Source organism: Pan troglodytes, chromosome 2 (genome assembly GCF_028858775.2).
Source record: "Pan troglodytes isolate AG18354 chromosome 2, NHGRI_mPanTro3-v2.0_pri, whole genome shotgun sequence".
Lineage (NCBI taxonomy): Eukaryota > Metazoa > Chordata > Mammalia > Primates > Hominidae > Pan > Pan troglodytes.
Genome location: NC_086015.1, coordinates 123652879 through 123670410, shown reverse-complemented (window position 1 = coordinate 123670410; position 17532 = coordinate 123652879). Strand labels below are relative to the sequence as shown.

Genomic DNA, 17532 nt, shown 5'->3' with positions numbered 1-17532 from the left:
ATCCTCATCATCAATCCTGTCAAATTGCACCTGGGGCATTTCAGAGTCTGATTGGAAAAAATAACAAAACAATTAGTTCCTTTTTTATTTCAGCCCCAAGAGGCTCAGGCTAGCAGAATACATGCTCTCGCTTTTTACATTAACCCCTTATGTAGGCAATATATCTTGAGGTTCACTGTAGTTAAAATTTTGATCCAAGCATAGTAAGAGAAGAACAGGATACATGTATGCTCCTGCCTTTCAGTTCTCATCTATCACTGCTGCCTTTATCTTTTGGAATCTTCCCCTCTTTGAGTGGATTCATTCCAGATTCACCACTGAACTCCAGATACCCTGCTGAGAACCACAGAAGATAACGAATTATTCTCACCACCACCACCTTCTCATGTCTTCCAACTCTTATCCTGGAGGAATTCTGCCATGCCTTCCCCAATCCCTGAAAGTCTCTGATGGGGGAAAAGCTCTTCATGCAATCCTGTGAAGGGTAAGGATCCCTGGATCACTACGGAGATCCACTGATCCAGCCCAACCTACATTTTAATAGTGAGAAAAGTGAAGCCTAGAAAAGCTAAATGAGTTACCCAAAGTCATCCAAAATTAGAATATGGGCCTCCTGACTCCCAATGCGGGGCTCTTCTCACTAAACCACATGTCATATCTCAGCGTTTTCATGTAAGACTGTTATATCATATTTTGATTTTTCAGTGTTACAACTTGTTTGGAGAGTTTTTGATAGACCAGTGCTTGTTGTTGTTGTTGTTGTTAATGTTTTGTTTGTCTGTGTGAATGAATGATGTATACAGGTATAGATACAGCATCTTTCGCTCAGGACAATATTTTTAGCTAAGATGAATTGACGTGATGGGAATAAGAACTGATAATAATTTGAGTAAAAGGGGAAAAGTGAGAGAACTAGATAAGTTGTCACTGTTATAACTTATGAATAGAGACAGAGCTTGAAATCAAGTTCATTCAATAAATTCCCTTACCTTCTACTATTAGCTTAATTGTACTTTCACCTCTTCCATCTGGTGTGATGGCTGAGCACTTGTAGATAGCTTCATCCATGAAATCCACATTTCTTAGTAAAAGTGATAGAGTCCCCTCAGAAATTTCAGCCTGGTCCACAGATACTCTTCCCTCATACAAGGAATTTTGATCTTCTAGTTGCTCTGTGTTATTGTGAAACTGGTAAACCAACTTCGAGAAAACTTCAAAAAAAATCAAGGTACTTGAAAAGGAGGTAATATTCTTTATTATCCTCTACCTCATATGCCTGTTTGATGTCTTCTCTTTCCCAAGAAAACTCAAGATTTTCGGTGCCCTTCACAAAGGAGAAATGACAGGAGAGGGTAACATCAGTGAATGGGTGGGCCCACAGCTCCTCTGTAGACACCGAGAATGTCAAAGAAGAAATGAAGTTAATAAAGACCAATCAGCACTGCATCAGGTAAGATTTAATAAGCGATAAAAGAAATCACTCTAGCTATTTCATGCATAAGGGATTTAGTACAGAGAACTAGACACTTACAAAATCATTGGGAGGCTGAAGAAATGAGCCCAAAGAAGGGCATGGAAGGTGAGATGTGTAATATCTGTATCTGTCCTCCCCCACATTATGCTAGGCTCAACAACACTGCAGTACTGGTCTTCTGGAAGAACAGTTGCCTCTGACTTATCAAGAAGCTGGTGATGCAGGAAGTCATCACCACAGGTGTTGCTTCCATAGCCAATCTGCACCTGCTAGATTGCACTGGCCAACGAAAGGATGCATCATGCACTATAACCTTTCTCCCCACTTCAATCAGTTGCCATTTAATTCTTGAGAAAATATATCTGATTGGCAGACTCTAAGTCATTCCCAGAACCCTAACTGCAAAGGAATCTTGGAAATATGTTTTACTCTCCAGTTTCAGCAATCCAGGAATGCACATCAGAAAGGCGGGAAAAGATGTTCAGTAAGTAAGTCTATTCTACCTGCCACAAATATCTACCAATCTGGGCAGAGCTATCAATAGCAGGACCTGAGGGCTATAGGGAATATAGCCATGCACTATGTATATTCATAGAATAATGACATGGAATAGAATGCTGATGTGTTATATTTGCAAGAAAGCTTACAGATCCTCTGATTCAATGTTTTTGAACTATTTTCCCCAAAGCCCACCTCATAGGTTGCCACTGATGACCAGGTGAAGACCAAGTCAGTGAGATCTCCACTCCCTTAACACTTCAATCAGAACAATCCCTCCCTAATTTACTTTATAAATTAGGCTTCCAAATTGAATTCTTCTGTAAAATGTCTCTGCTACTAAAAGACAAAACTGATTCCCAGGAAGCACAGTTGCTTAAGATCACAAAGTAAGATACTAGTACCACTGCAAAAAGAAACGAGACCTCTCAGAGTTTAAAAAGAACCATTAGGGTCATGGTTACCAAACTTTCGAACATAAAAGACTAATTAAATTCTCAGCTTGAGTAAGAGAGAATAATGAGACTTAAATATTATGAAAATATGGACTCCAATAGGAAGGCAATTTTTTCCCTTCTAGAGACACTATGCAGGTAACAAACAAGCAGTGGAAAGGCAGAAGAGTTGGTCAGTGTGAGCCTAAATAAGACTACTGTTTGATATTTCATCTCACCTCATTATATCAAATAAGGTGAGATGAAATAGAAGGCAAAATAGGTTATGCACCAAGAGCAAATTCAAATGGTAACTTAGTAGACAAGGAAGCTTCCAAGCCATCAGCCCAGCAAAGAACAGCCTAAGAGACATGTAATAGAGAACATTCCAGATGAATGACAGATACAATCTGCTCATTCCAGTAGTGATAACCACGTGGCTGTTGATGGGGGTGCCCAGATATTTGGTCAAACATTATTCTGAATGTGTCTATGAGGGTGTTTCTGGATAAGATTAACATTTGAGTGGACAGACTGAGTAAAACAGATTGTCTTCCCTAATGTAGGTGCCCTCATCTAATCAGTTGAAGTTCTAAATAGAACAAAAAAGCCAACCTTCCTTCAAGTAAGAGGGAACTCCTGCTTTTACTGCTTGAGCAGTCTTTTCCTGCCTTCAGACTCAGACTAGAACTATACCATAGACTGTTCTGCACCTCCAGCTCGCTGACTGCAGATCTTGGGACTTCTCAACCTCCACAAGCAGAGCTGCCTGACCCAATTTCTTCAAAAAAAAATCAGGCTCTCTCTCTCTCTCTCCACCCCCCCGCCAACCCCCACCTCTCTCTTTTCCAGTTTGTTCTGTTTCTCTGGAGAACTCTGACTCTATCTGGTAACATTTATCAAGTATTTACAATGTTCTAAACATATTCTAGGAGCTTTTCTGGCATTAATTCATTTAATCTGATACTAACACTGAGGCAGGTAATTATCCCCAATTTACTACTGAGAAAACCAAGGCACAGTGGGTGAAGGAAGTTACTCAAGGATACACAGCTAGTGAGCAGTAGAGCTGTCATTCAATGCTAGGCAGTCTGACTCCAAAGCTCTCCAACTGAAATGTGCTCTTTTGTCTCCTAATAGTAGGCACTGGTTCGAAGTTTGATGAATGAATCAGTGACTAATTAAATGAATTAATGACTACAAGACAGGCTGGAAAGGAGGCAGAGAAATAACTTGCATAACCTTTAGAAGGATTGATTTGCAAGTAAAAACCTGAAGTGCTTTCTTGCTCAAATTACTTTTCTGAAGTGGTTATCACCAAAAAGCAGTGTTTTATAATTTTTGTGGGACTTTTTTTTGTAAAATCCTAGTCTGACGAATAGTAAATTCAAGTTCTAGTTCTAAGTACCCCCTTAATAATCATTTGGCATCAGGAAAGGCACTTAATCTCTCTGAGTTATAGCTTCCTTGTGTATAATTAGAATGATAACACCTGTCCGAGGTTTTAATGAAATACCATGGGATCTTACAGACTGTTTTTATATGACATGGCTCGGTCATTTTCCAGAAGGACAGGAGTAAAGTAGATGAGTGGACACTTTAGTAAGCTGTTCCCCCACCCCAATGTCTCTCACAAGAATATGTAGTTTACCCATGAGTGGTCCTTGATTCTACCTTCTCCAGTTGTACTCAGGAGTTCTTGCTACAGCTGTACCCTTTCTGGCCCAAGGGAAGGGGTCTCAAACTCAGGGATCCAAAGGCTCTAGCCAATGCATCATAAAACACAACTTCCTACTGATGTAACTAGTATAAAGGACAATTTCTAACTGATATGTCTGCAGATGGCCCTGCTTGAATCTGAGTAACTCCTTTGTCTATTTCAATCTGTGTTATTTCTAAACCATGTGTCTTTAGCTTCCCAAGCCTTAAGAGGCCGAGGTAAAAGCTCCAAAAAAGGTTAATAATGTGGGAAAACACTTAGAAAAATGTAGAAAGATACTGTCTAACGCATCTGCCATGGTAACTAGCACATAGTATTAAGTTCTTAATATTGCTACAAAATGTGAGATTAGAATCAACAGATCATTCTCTTTCTTGCCTACATACATACCTATTCCTTTATTTGGTTGAGTTTTTCCTAACTATGAGTGGATTACCACCTTACTTTTCTTACTGCTCTCCTCTACCCGCACACACACACACACCCCCCAACACCCAGCCCCCCCCGCCCTCCTCCCCACCACACACACACACACACACACACACACACACACAGAATAATCAAACATCAAGAGAAAAGAGCCAGCAAATGTAACCTGGGTTGACCAGGCCTTGTACTAACTCCTGAGTTGAACTCTGGAGCCTGAGGATGCCTTCAAGCTGCTTCACCTTTAAGGGACTGACAGAACTGCTGCAGGTCTCTGGAAGATGGCATAAGCCTGAAGACTATAAATGTGTTTGATCACTTTATGGAGTAGTTATACAGCCAGATTTGGGATACACAGTGTTTTTTAAAAAAACTTTTGCTTATGGACTTTTGGTTAGCTGAATCATATTAACATTTCCAACATCTGTATATTGTTTGTCACCAAGAGAGTTGAAGATTTGAGTACAAAAAGACTTACATAAACCCTTTGTTGGCTGCCCATCCAGATTTTTCAGGACAGACCTGATTTCAAATATTTTGGATGCTACACTATAAATTGGCACTTGTCAGAGTCACTTGAAAGTGGGTGTCTAGTATTGTTTTGTTTGGTTTGGTTGGGAGGTTCACACTATAGATACGACTGAGATTAGTCATTCAGATATGGCTTCAAATGGACAAACCAAATTGGGGGGGTGGGGTGGAAGTTTTTCTCATTTAAAAAAAGAAAGCAGAATAAACAATAATGATTTATAATATGTGTCTGTTATTTTCTCCCATTTGCTCTTAACCATTTCCTATGAAGTAAATATAGATTTTTAAAATAAATACAATTTTTCCTGTAAAAAATAAATTTGTTATTTTCATAAAACAAATGAAAAGAATGAGATTCAGAGAGATTATGTCGTTTATCTCCAAACAAATGTTTTTCTCACTATCCCCAAAGCTATTTCATAAATGCCCACAAAGTTTTTTGAAAAATGACTCACCTGCACTGTGAAGAAGTATGTTAACAGTCACCAAAAAGAAGGACATTTTGTAAGGAACAAAATGAAAGGCAGAAAATTTGCTTCAGCCAAGAAAGTGTGGGGCAGCATAACCATGGAACCACCTGCTGCTGGGACCCAGGATGGCCCTCACAGACACCCCCTTTAGATTCCATGCCCACCAGTGCACCTTTAGTAGACAGGCTTCCAGCACCTCAGTACCCCATGTGGGAATGTCTACTGAGTCAAGTTCACACAGCCTAATCTTGTGCATGTTTGTTTTGCTGTACGAACCAGAAGCTCTCTTTCTATAATATGAAAATCTGCCTCTCTAAGTGAGTCACAGTTGAAGTCATTTGGATCTGAAGTCAGCCCTGAAGATATATGAGGGACAAAAGACAGTTTCCTATGCTTCCCAAGCCATGTTCACTGGCCTTTCTGGATGTTGCTGGTGCAAGTCTAAAGTGGAAGACATTTAACTAGTAGATATACAAGTGTATCTTCGAAGTCATGGTGCAATGCTTCCCAAATGGAGAAAAATAACCAAGAGACAGTACTAAATGAGTCTGCCCAGCCAGGGCCATAGTTTAATAGGAATGGCATTAACAAGCTCAGGATAGCTTTGGAAGCGGTAGAAGAAAGGAATTAGCAACTCTCAGCCCTTTCAAGAAACTCTGACACAAATGCACATCTACATATAGGTAAAGCCACTGATTCTCACAGAATCCAGCCTCCCTCTCTGGCCTCATCTCTCACTATTCCCCCGCACTTTACGTCCCACCTACCATCCCAAAGTTGTGGTGCTGTCCAAATCCTCTGTGCCTGGCACATCCCTTATCACCACTGCCTTCATCCACTCCCCAACTACTCACTTACTCAAAACTCTGCCCAAGGCTGGGCTCCGTGGCTCGTGCCTGTAATCCCAGCATTTTGGAAGGCTGAAGCAGGCAGATTGCTTGAGGCCAGGAATCTGAGATCAGCCTGGCCAACATAGCAAAACCCCGTCTCTAATAAAAATACAAAAAATTAGCTGGGCCATGGTGGTGCATGCCTGTAATCCCAGCTACTCGGGTGGCTGAAGCATGAAAATCGCTTGAACCTGGTAGGCAGAGGTTGCAGTAAGCCGAGATCGCGCCACTGCACTCCAGCACGGGTGACACAGCGAGACCCTGTCTCAAAACAAAACAAAACAAAACAAAACAAAAAAACAACTCTGCCCAAGTAGCACTTCTCAAGCCCTCCCGCACCCATATGCAGTTCATCATTCCTTCTTCTTTATTTTGAACATACTTTTATTGCTGCATGAATCACACTGCATGACAATTATTTCTTTACTTGTTCTTTGGCCCCTCACTATTTCCAAGAAAACAAAGGTAACATAATCGTACTCTCTCAGCATATGTTCGTTTCTCCTCTTCTTCCTGTTATTTAAGATTTTTAAAAAATCTGCTACAGTCCGTCGAGTCTATCTATGATACATCATAATAATAGCAACTTTACATCAAATGTTTACAAATGCCAAATCTAATCTATAAAATGAGCCTATAAAGTAGGTACTACTATTATCTTCATTTTATAAGTGAGAAACAAAGGCAGAAGGAAAATAAATAATTCATCCAGGTTACACAGAGACAAGACTCTCACTCTGTAGGTTAGCTGAAGCCTGTACATTCCACCTAAACTCTGACCTGACAAACCTCTGCTATGTCACCCGCACACCATGGGAAGCCACATCACCCAGGGCATCTACCAAAACAGGACGCTCATGGGCTGATGAAGCAGCTGACTTTCAGAATATTATAGGAACTCTCTTTCTAGAGCCTATTAGACACTGAAAAATATGTGCTCTGTGGGTTGAACCGTAACAGATACAGAAATCTTCAGAAGAAAAGAAGGACAAACGAGTAGCCATTCCAGCCAATGACCAAATAAAGCATTTCTGCGTTCAGTGGGACAAGTAGTAAGATTCTTTGCCAAGTCTATATACTCTATGAATCTGATTAGTGATTGACATCATCTTCTGATTTAGAAAATATCTCTTCATGGTACATGTAGTAAAATATTTTAAAGACATATCTAAAATAATATAAATTTTAAAAGATAATACGGCAGATAGCAGCTACTAGAGCTATAGGTCTTTTTTTTTTTGAGACAGAGTCTTGCTCTGTTGCCCAGGCTGGAGTGCAATGACGCAATTGCGGCTCACTGCAACCTCCATCTCCAGGGTTCAAGAGATTCTTCTGCCTTGGCCTTCCCAGTAGCTGGGATTACAGGTATATGCCACCACACCCAGCTAATTTTTGTAATTTTTAGTAGAGATGTGGTTTCCCCATGTTGCCCAAGCTGGTCTTGAACTCCTGGCTCAAGTGATCTGCCCGCCTCAGCCTCCCAAAGTGCTGGGGTTATAGGCACGAACCACCACGCCCAGCCTATCATTAATAGAGACAGAGACTATAGTCAAATGTCATGGGGAAAAAAAATTGTAGAAATATAATGTCTTTTCAATTCAGTAAAACTTTATTACTATTTCTAAGATATAGAAGCTTTTCAGCCGGGCGCAGTGACTCACGCCTGTAATCCCAACACTTCAGGAGGTCAAGGTGGGTGGATCACCTGAGGTCAGAGGTTTGAGACCAGCCTGGCCAACACGGTGAAACCCTGTCTCTACTAAAAATACAAAAAATTAGCTGGGCGTGGTGGTGCATGCCTGTAATCCCAGCTACTCAGGAGGCTGAGGCAGAAGAATCACTTGAACCCAGGAGGTAGAGGTTGCAGTGAGCCAAGATCGTGCCATTGCACTCCCGCCTGGGCAATAAGAGCAAAACTCTGTCTCAAAAACAAACAAACAAACAAACAAAACAAAACAAAAAAAACAAGCCATGCATGGTGGCTCATGCCTGTAATCCCAGCACTTTGGGAGTTTGAGGCAGGTGGATCACGAGGTCAAGAGATTGAGACCATCCTGGCCAACATGGTGAAACCTCATCTCTACTAAAAATACAAAAATTAGCTGGGAGAGGTGGCGTGCGCCTGTAGTCCCAGCTACTTGGGAAGCTGAGGCAGGAGAATCGCTTGAATCAGGGAGGCAGAGGTTGCAGTAAGCCAAGATCGTGCCACTGCACTCCAGCCTGGTGACAGAGTGAGACTCTGTCTAAAAAAAAAAAAAAAAAAAAATTTTTTTCATCATTCTGAAAGACATAAATCCTAAAGCCTTTCTAATTCCCCCACCCCAGTCAGTTATGATCTTTGCTCCTCAGCACTTGCACTACATTTTCTATTGTTACATGACACTCTCATTTAATAAAGCTTACTTTTATTTATCCTAATAGTAGCACAGTTTCACTGTAAATAATTTTTTGAAAAAATAGAAAAGAATAAAGAACATTAAAATCCCTTTTAATTCATCACCCAGACAGCCACTACTACCATTTTAGAGTATTCCAGTTTTTTACATGTGTACTTTTTCAGAAAACTCAATTTGTATATACAGTTTAGTGACTAGTTTAATTTTTTCCTCATGACACTATTTTGTGAGTATTTCTCCTTCATTAAATATTCTTATAGCCTGGTCTACTTTGTCTTGCAGTTATTTATATGCCTAGCTAATCAGCCCTGCTAGACTATAAGTTCCCTAAGCGCATGGCTAGGTCCTCTTTGTCTTTCATATATCCATCATGGTGTTCTACAAGTTGTAGGCACCCAATAAGTATTTGTTGAATTAACTGAATTGAATTGAATTTGGTGTAAGACTTACAAAGTTTCACTTTATAACAGGAACAAGAGGCCGGGTGTGGTGGCTCACACCTGTAATCACAGCACTTTGGGAGGCCGAGGCGGATGGATCACCTGAGGTCAGGAGTTTGAGACCAGCCTGGCCAACAAGGTGAAACCCCATCTCTACTAAAAATACAAAAAATTAGCCAGGCATGCATCGTGGCGGGCTCCTGTAATCCCAGCTACTCGGGAGGCTGAGGCAGGAGAATTGCTTGAACCTGGGAGGTGGAGGTTGCAGTGAGCCCAGATTGCACCACTGCACTCCAGCCTGGGCAACAAGAGTTAAACTCCATCTGAAAAAAAAACAAACAAAACAAAAACCAGGAACAAGAAAAAAGAAAAACAACAAAGACAGAAAAAAAAAATCATATACTACTAAAGACAAATATAAACTATCCCAAAACAGAAAATTCTAGCAGTGCACACAGATTTTGCATTGTACCCTTTTCACCTCTGGTTTGTAGAAAAACAATGAGAACTCTAATGAACCAGCTCTAGGTGGCAACAAAGTGTAAAGGGAATGTAGATACCTCAACACTTCAGTTACATTGTCAGTCATTTGACTCTCCAGTTTACAAACACAGTCAACAATTTCTCCCCAATAAATAGTCTCTTTATCAAAAGAGCTTACTTGTATTACAGCTGGTTCCTCTGATCCACCAGGTGAGAAGCAAGTGAGGTGGAGTCAGCATGTCTTTGAAGGGACACTTGTTGATGTCCCCAGGGAAAGTGCTTGGTGATACTGTTATTACCAAACTGTTGCTATAAAAGCTCAGCAAAGAGCTCCATGAGACTTAATATTTCAATGGCTGTATTTGTTAGCTAAAAAAAGTGTTTGCAAGGTATTATGGGAGAAGAGTGGAACAAAAGGAACTCCATAATTTTTCAATGTTGGGGAATTATTCTGCACCTATTTTTTCAAAGTAACATATTTGAAGAATAATTAAATAACATGGGAATAATGCTCACTATACAACTTTTGGTAAAAAAATTAAAATAGAAAACTTAATATACATATACATATATGTATGATTTCAACTTTGTGGGAAGAAATATATACACATAGGAAAAGAAAGAAATACGCCAAAATGTAAACCATAGTTGTTTCTGGATGGCAAGAGTGTGTGTGATTTCAGTTGTTTTCCTTTCATATCTCTGAATTTTCTAAAGTGACCTTTTACATTTACATTACAATAAATACTTTGTAACTGAAAAAATTAAGAAATGAAGAGACTGACTTTATACACATAATGTGGTACAGTGAGCGACAGTACAGGAAGGAGAGAGTGAGATTTGTTCTTTACTCTCTACTTCTTAGGGATAAGCATGGTTTGTATCTCCTGTTTGAAGCCTTTTCCATTACCCTTGAGGCTCAAGTTCAGCAGTGGCCAATTCTTTATTAGGGAACCCTTCTCTCTCCAACCCCACAGCACATGGGTTACATCTGGGTCTGAGCTGGGTTGACCTAGTCCTGACACTCAGCACAGTCTAGGTAAATGATAGAGAAGGGTTTGAAGGAACGCTTCCCTTGGTAAAGAGACTTATTACAACAGGGTAAATAAGAAGAAGACAAGAATAGGAGGCCTGTTGCTGGGAATGGGTGCCAGAGGCAGCTTCTCCCTAAGTTCCTCACCCCATCAGACTATGAATGAAGCAGTTAGTTCCTGGTTTTGCATCTCCAGGTCCTCTCAGTTTCTCAAATCACTTTTAGTGGCTGAGTGAAGGAAACAACTATGCAGTTTCAAAATAAAGCTATATCCATTAACACAACCTGTTGAAGAATTTTTGTTTTGGATTTGTTGTTTAGCCCTGGTTTTGTTTTGGTTTTCTCAAGAAAACAACTGGAATATAACGGAATGAAATAATTATGACCAGTTTGTGTCACTTCTCGAATTCATACTATGGGGGCTGAGGCTTGACTTACATTTGACTTTCACCTGAAGCAGAGGAGGAATATCTTGATGCTAGCACAGTATTGAGAAACCATGAGGAATACTTTGTACTCAGATATAAGACTATTTCTACAGGTGCCACAATCCACAGACTCTCCCAAGCCTTGCAGTCTTCGTGAAAAGACTGCAAGGCTAATAAGGAACACAAGTTAATAAGGAAATGGGATCTGGAGCTTCCAGTGAGGGCAGAATCAGAGGTGATCTCCTACCTAGTATTCATACCTCTTTCTCCAAGGCCTAGACACACCTATCATTTCAAAGTCTACTACTCTTCCTCTGTGCTGTATCTTAACAGTACACCTTAGATTTTTGGGCAAAGTTAAAATTTTAAATATTTTCTCCCATAATTATCTAAAGCATATCAATATTTGTCTATTCTAACCACCAGCACTAAGCATGCCAACCAAACCAGACCCCTTACCATTTCCCAAATATATGCTATAATTTTCTCCTTTTTGCTATGCTTTGTAAGAAATATTTTTCTTTTTTCCTTCAATTTTGTATATTTCATCCCAGCTCTATCCAAATCCCATTGTCCTCTGAAAGCTATCCTAACTGTGGTAGCCTAAATGGTCTTTTTCCTCTGAACTTTGATAGCTTTTGGTTATGTTTCTGTATGAGTTACCAAATGTTATTTTATATTTTAGTTACTTTGGGTTCATGTTTTTAAAAATAACTTTATTGATATATACTTCATATATTTTCCTATCATACAATTAACTTACTTAAAGTGTACAGTTCAATGATTTTTTAGTAGTATATTCATAGTTGTACAACCATCACCACAATGAATTTTAGAACAATTTCATCCTGCCAAAAAGAAACCCTGTACTCATTAGCAACCACTGCCCATTCTCCCTTCCCTCTAGCTCTCGGCAACCACTAATCTACTTTCTGTCTCTAAAGATTTGCCTATTTTGGAGGATTTCATATAAATAGAATCATACAGTAGGTGTTCTTTTATGACTGGTTTCTTTCACTTATGTGTCAGAATAATGTTTCCAAGATTCATTCATGTTGTAACATGTATCAGCACTTCATTTTTGTTGCTGAATAATGTTCTATTGTATGTAAATACCACATTTTATTTATCCTTCATCAGTTGGTAGAGATTTGGTTTGATTCTATTTTTTGACTATGATGAAAAATGCTGTTATGAACATTCATGTGTAAGTTTTTGTGACGACGTATGTTTTCATTTCTCTTGGGTATATAGCTGGGAGTAGAACTGCTGGATCATATGGTAACTATTTTTTTTAACCTTTTGAAGAACAGCCAGACTATTTTCCAAAGTGGCTGCAGCACTTTTTCATCCCCAGTATTGGTCTATAAGGGTTCCAATTTCTCTACATCTGCACCATCACTTACTAGCTGTCTTTTATATTTTAGCCATCTTAGTGGGTATGAGTAGTAGCTCACTGTGATTTTAATTTGTATTTCCCTGATGGCTAATGATGTTGATCACCTTTTCATGTGTTTATCAGTGATTTTTATATCTTTTTTGGAGAAATGTCTACTCAGATCTTTTGCCCTTTTTAACTTGGATTTCTTTATAGGTTCATGTTTAATCTCTGTTACCAGACAGTAAATCTCTTGAAGGCAGTGATTGTATTTGAACCAAATCATGAACATTTTACTATGTTGTTATCCAGCACACCATAAATATGTGACTTGGCAAGTTAGTTAATTTTCCCACATCTCGGTTTTCTTGTCTGAAGAATGATGATAATAATATGTACCTTATAGAAGGGATGTGAGGATTAAATAAAAATAATCCCTAGACAGAGCCCCCAGGACAGTGCCTGGCACTTATAAAACAACCAATAAACATTACCTATTATTCTTACTAGTTTTTATACCTTGCAATATATAGTACAGTTTCTTACACACAGTAGGTACGCAATGTCTATCTGTGAATGAATTAGGGATTAAAATTATTTTAGCTCATTTATAGTTGTAGTTATGACTAGCTATCTATGAAAAGGTCAAACAAGCCAATATGGAACCAACATAAGCTGAGCAAGTGGATAAAATTTAAAAGATAGTCACTTCAACTCCCAAAACAATCAATAAGGAAAACACCGCACCGGGTCTAAGATAAACCCCTAAATGGAGTGAATTCAATGGGAGTAGCCATGAAGATGCTTTTATAGCTCTAACAAATGCTTAGTCAAAGACTCCAAAGATATCCAAAGATGTCATTATTTGAATCATCAAAATAAAAGGGCCTAAACTTCGATAAAGAAGCCCGGAGACATATTTCAGGAGACATTTTAATCTATTAATTCTACAGCAATAGCAAACTGTGGCAGAGGAAGAACTGCTGAAAATCAAACTGCTAGACCTTATATCACAAAACTGGCTGAAGACTTACTCTTGGCCCCTATAAATATAGAAGCCAACTCCTCCTCAGGATTGATTGAAAGACTATAGCTCCCTCTACTTTCAATGCTGCCCTAAACATAGAGTAACCGGTTTTTGAGATTTGGACAATTGGCAGGAAGATGGCAGAACTTTAAACCATCCTAGGCCAATATGGATAAACCAGACTGAGAGGGATTTAGCAGTGGAAATAAATCAAAACCTTGCATGCTAGCCTAAGCAACTGGCCTTCATCTGATAAGCAATGAGGAAACATGGGGTAAAGGCAGGAGGAAAAGAGATGGGTTGAAATCATGAAAGCAGTGCTTTAGAAAGGACAGTCTGAATCAGAGGTGGCTAAAATAAAGGTAGGAGTGGGTTTAGCAGGCATGAGGCCCTGATATACCTTGAAGACAAAAAAGACAATAAGCATAAATCTTGGGCAAGAGAGTTCAGACCAACCTCCCAAATCCTAATCCCTAAGACACAGAATGGCCCAGAGCAGAGGACCATGGTTTATGTAGGAAATTGTGAAATCATGAGTAAAGACTGTTCTCAACTTTGTTTTTCTACCCTGATCATGATATAACAAGTGGCAGAGAGCAATAGTTATAACAATAACTATTACAGCTAATAATAATAATTGCCACTACTTACAGAGTATTGACTTTGTGCTAGGTACTATGCTAAGCACTTTAGATTTTCACCTTACAATGACCCTATGGAACAGATAATATATTTTATAATACAGATGATGAAATCAAGCCTTACAGAAATTAAGTAACAAAATCAAGATTAAGTAAGAGAAATCTGATTTCCAGAGGTGGGTTTTGAAACCTGTATCTGATAAAAACCAAAGCCCACTCTTTTAACTGCATCAGTATGCTGCCTCCTAACTAGAATGGTTTATGAAAGGATTCTCTACTTAGATTATTTCTTGTTTTTTCTGCAGTCAGTAGGTCAATAGGGCCTATTTAAGTAAGGTATGTCAAAAACTATTCATGCATTTATTGCATTCACTCACTATTTGCTGCCTACAATGTCTTGGGGGATACCATGGTAAACAGATGCAGTTCCTGCCTTCAGGAAGCCTAGAAAGGGTAGCTGAAGGAGGAGGAGAATTCATTTGGTCTCCTAAATGTCCAATACTATTCCAGTCAAGAGACTTATCTTGAAATGTATTCAATTGGCCAAGCATGACATAATGGTGAAGTTCTGATAAGTGGACAAACAGGCCATGTACTTTCCCAGTTCCCTGTAACCCATGTTCCCTTCCCTATGTAACATATTCTGTTGTCTCCTCTGTCCTTTACCTTCTCCAGTGCCCCCAATCCCCTCTCAGGCATCTCTTTCAGCTAGCCACAGATGAACCCCATCACTGTGGTGGTTCACAAGCCACCACAGCTCTTTTACCTCCCAGAAAGTTTTCAGTATTCTCCAGGCTGACTGGATGGTTTCAAGGGCCACTGTAGGATTGGGGGATGCTGCTTCATTTAAACCCATCTGGCTGCAGTGAAAAGAGATACATCCACGTTAGCTAAGATAGAGAAGGGTTATTATACTGGGCAGTAAGAAGATGCTCACATTTAATCCAGCTGTTAACAAGTTGGCCTCAGTGAAGCTGCACCTGGTGCGTTACCCTGGATATGAGGCAGTCCTAGATTTCAGCAGCAATATTTTATGAATCTTCGCACTTATGTTTCACAATTGACAAAAAATTAGCGACATTCCCCATGTCTGCTTCTTTCTGATTCAACTGTAATTTCTTTCTGATCTGCCACCAACTGGAATTTCCCTCTGGGTTCTTTGGATTAAATTCCTGGGCGAGTGAGAAAAAAAAATCATCTCTGCTTCGGTTTGGGCAGTGCCTTATAAGTGACAGGCCACCAGGCAGTCTGTTGATGGGCTTACCTTGGTCAGATGTCCACTATGGCTCCAATCAACATAGGTTCTAAAGCGACGTCATATGATACAAGGACAGCACCCCAAATTATGTTTGGTTCAGGTGCCTCTGCTCCAGTTTTGTGTATGAAGCCCACAAAACCCCCAATCCTTAAGACAAGTGCCGTATAATTCCAACAATCACAATATTTCAAAGTACCATCAATGGATAGATGCCACTTGTAATACTGACACTATTTGGAAGATCTTATTGCTTTGAATCATTTAAAAAACAAAAAACAAAAAATACTAAGCTCAAGAGAGCAGTGTAGTGTAGTGGAAAGAACATAGACTTTGGAGCCACACAGCCCTAAGGCTGAATTTCTAATTAGCCTTTCACTCTCTGTGATAGCAGACTTTACTCATCATTTTTGAGCTTGAGTTCCCTCATTTCTAAAATAAGGATAAACATTCTTATTTATAAATGTGGCGATAAGTAGAATTACATTTTTTAAGGTTTGTGATAAAAGGTGTTTGATAAATAAAAATTCCTTTTCAACTAAAACTTAATATTTACAAATATATTCAGTGTTTCAAAAGATATAGAGTACCTGTACCTACTGTGGAGCAGGCACTGTTAGGGGATGGGTATATAATAATAAGACAGTTCTTTTCAAGGACTTTACAATTTAATCTAATTATTCAAAAAATAAGTCCACTAACTAAGAGATATATCCAACTCAGTCAATCCAAATTATTTGCAAGAAATCATACTAGGCAATGGGGGATGGTGGTGGTGTGAGGGAGAATCCAAAAATGAATAAAGATAGTCATTCTATGTAAGTAGGAACCTACTCTAATTGGACATGAGATGTGCATTTTACACTGAAATTTACAGTTTCCTTGCCAATAGCTTCAAAGAGGCAGAAACACAGTTTTCAACTTTTAGAAAGCAGTTTCTCAGTTATCTTAGCTGCTCAATGGTCTGGTTACATTTATCCTAAATTCAACAACCAAATAGTTGGAGACTTTATTAAATTAAAAGCTCCTAGTACAGCGTTGCAAGCAGTAGGTTTTCAAAATTTGTCAGGTTACTCATTTCTTTACCTACACCACTTTTTTTCTACTTCCTTTCCTTTATTCTATATAATGTGGAGTTCCCATACTAAGTATTTTTTTCCAAACTTTCTACTAGGAAGCCTCATTTGCTATTATTGAGGTTATCTTTTTCCCTTTAATTCCACTGATTTGTAATCTTACCTCTTATTTTATTTTTCTTGAGACAAAAAAAAAAAAAGTGCAGGGCAGTGGCACAATCATGGCTCTCTGCAACCTCTACCTCTTAGGCTGAAACAATCCTCCCAGCAGCCTGTGTAGTAGTTGGCACCACAGGCGAGCGCCACTAGGCCCGGCTAATTTTTGTATTTTTTGTAGAGACGGGGTTTCCCCATGTTGGCCAGGCTGGTCTGGAACTCCTGACCTCAGCGATCTGCTGGCCTGGGCCAAAGCACTGGGATTACAGGCATGAGCCATGGCACCTGGCCAACTCTTATTTCTGAATTATGTTTGAATCCTTTCTTTTTCTCATTTTACATTACGTTCCTATCACTTTTTAAAATCCAAGATAAACATTTTAAAGCAAAAACAACTATTATTTTAAATATTTGTTATTTTCAGATATTAGGACTACCGTTAGAATGCTGGCTTGACCCAAAATAAGGTCTGTTCTTAAAAGGACTCTTTCAAAACAAATGACTCATCAGTTTTAAAAAGCATTCCACCATTAGGTTAAACATACAAAGTACGTCCTTCTAGGACTACAACTCAATCAGAAATTAAAGTTTGACTGCAGAGTAAAGGCATAGTTTCTCATACAAATAAATGACTGGCAAGAAAAAAACGACTTTCCTTTTTTAAGGAGGAAAGCAATTTAATGTCGTTGATTATACACGACCACTTAACTTTCTTATGTATAAGCTTTGTTAAAAAAAAAAAAAGCTAAGCATTTTTTCTCATTTCTATTCATTAC

At 39.0% G+C, this 17532-nt stretch overlaps 1 long non-coding RNA gene across 1 annotated transcript; it reads left to right on the top strand.

The window, feature by feature from the left end:
- LOC107970737 (uncharacterized) lies at positions 1–5134 on the top strand. The gene is made up of 4 exons (XR_010155737.1): positions 1–672; positions 1303–1450; positions 1626–1958; positions 2973–5134. It is a non-coding gene; the product is annotated as an uncharacterized LOC107970737 (long non-coding RNA).
- The last annotated feature ends 12398 nt before the right edge of the window (positions 5135–17532 follow it).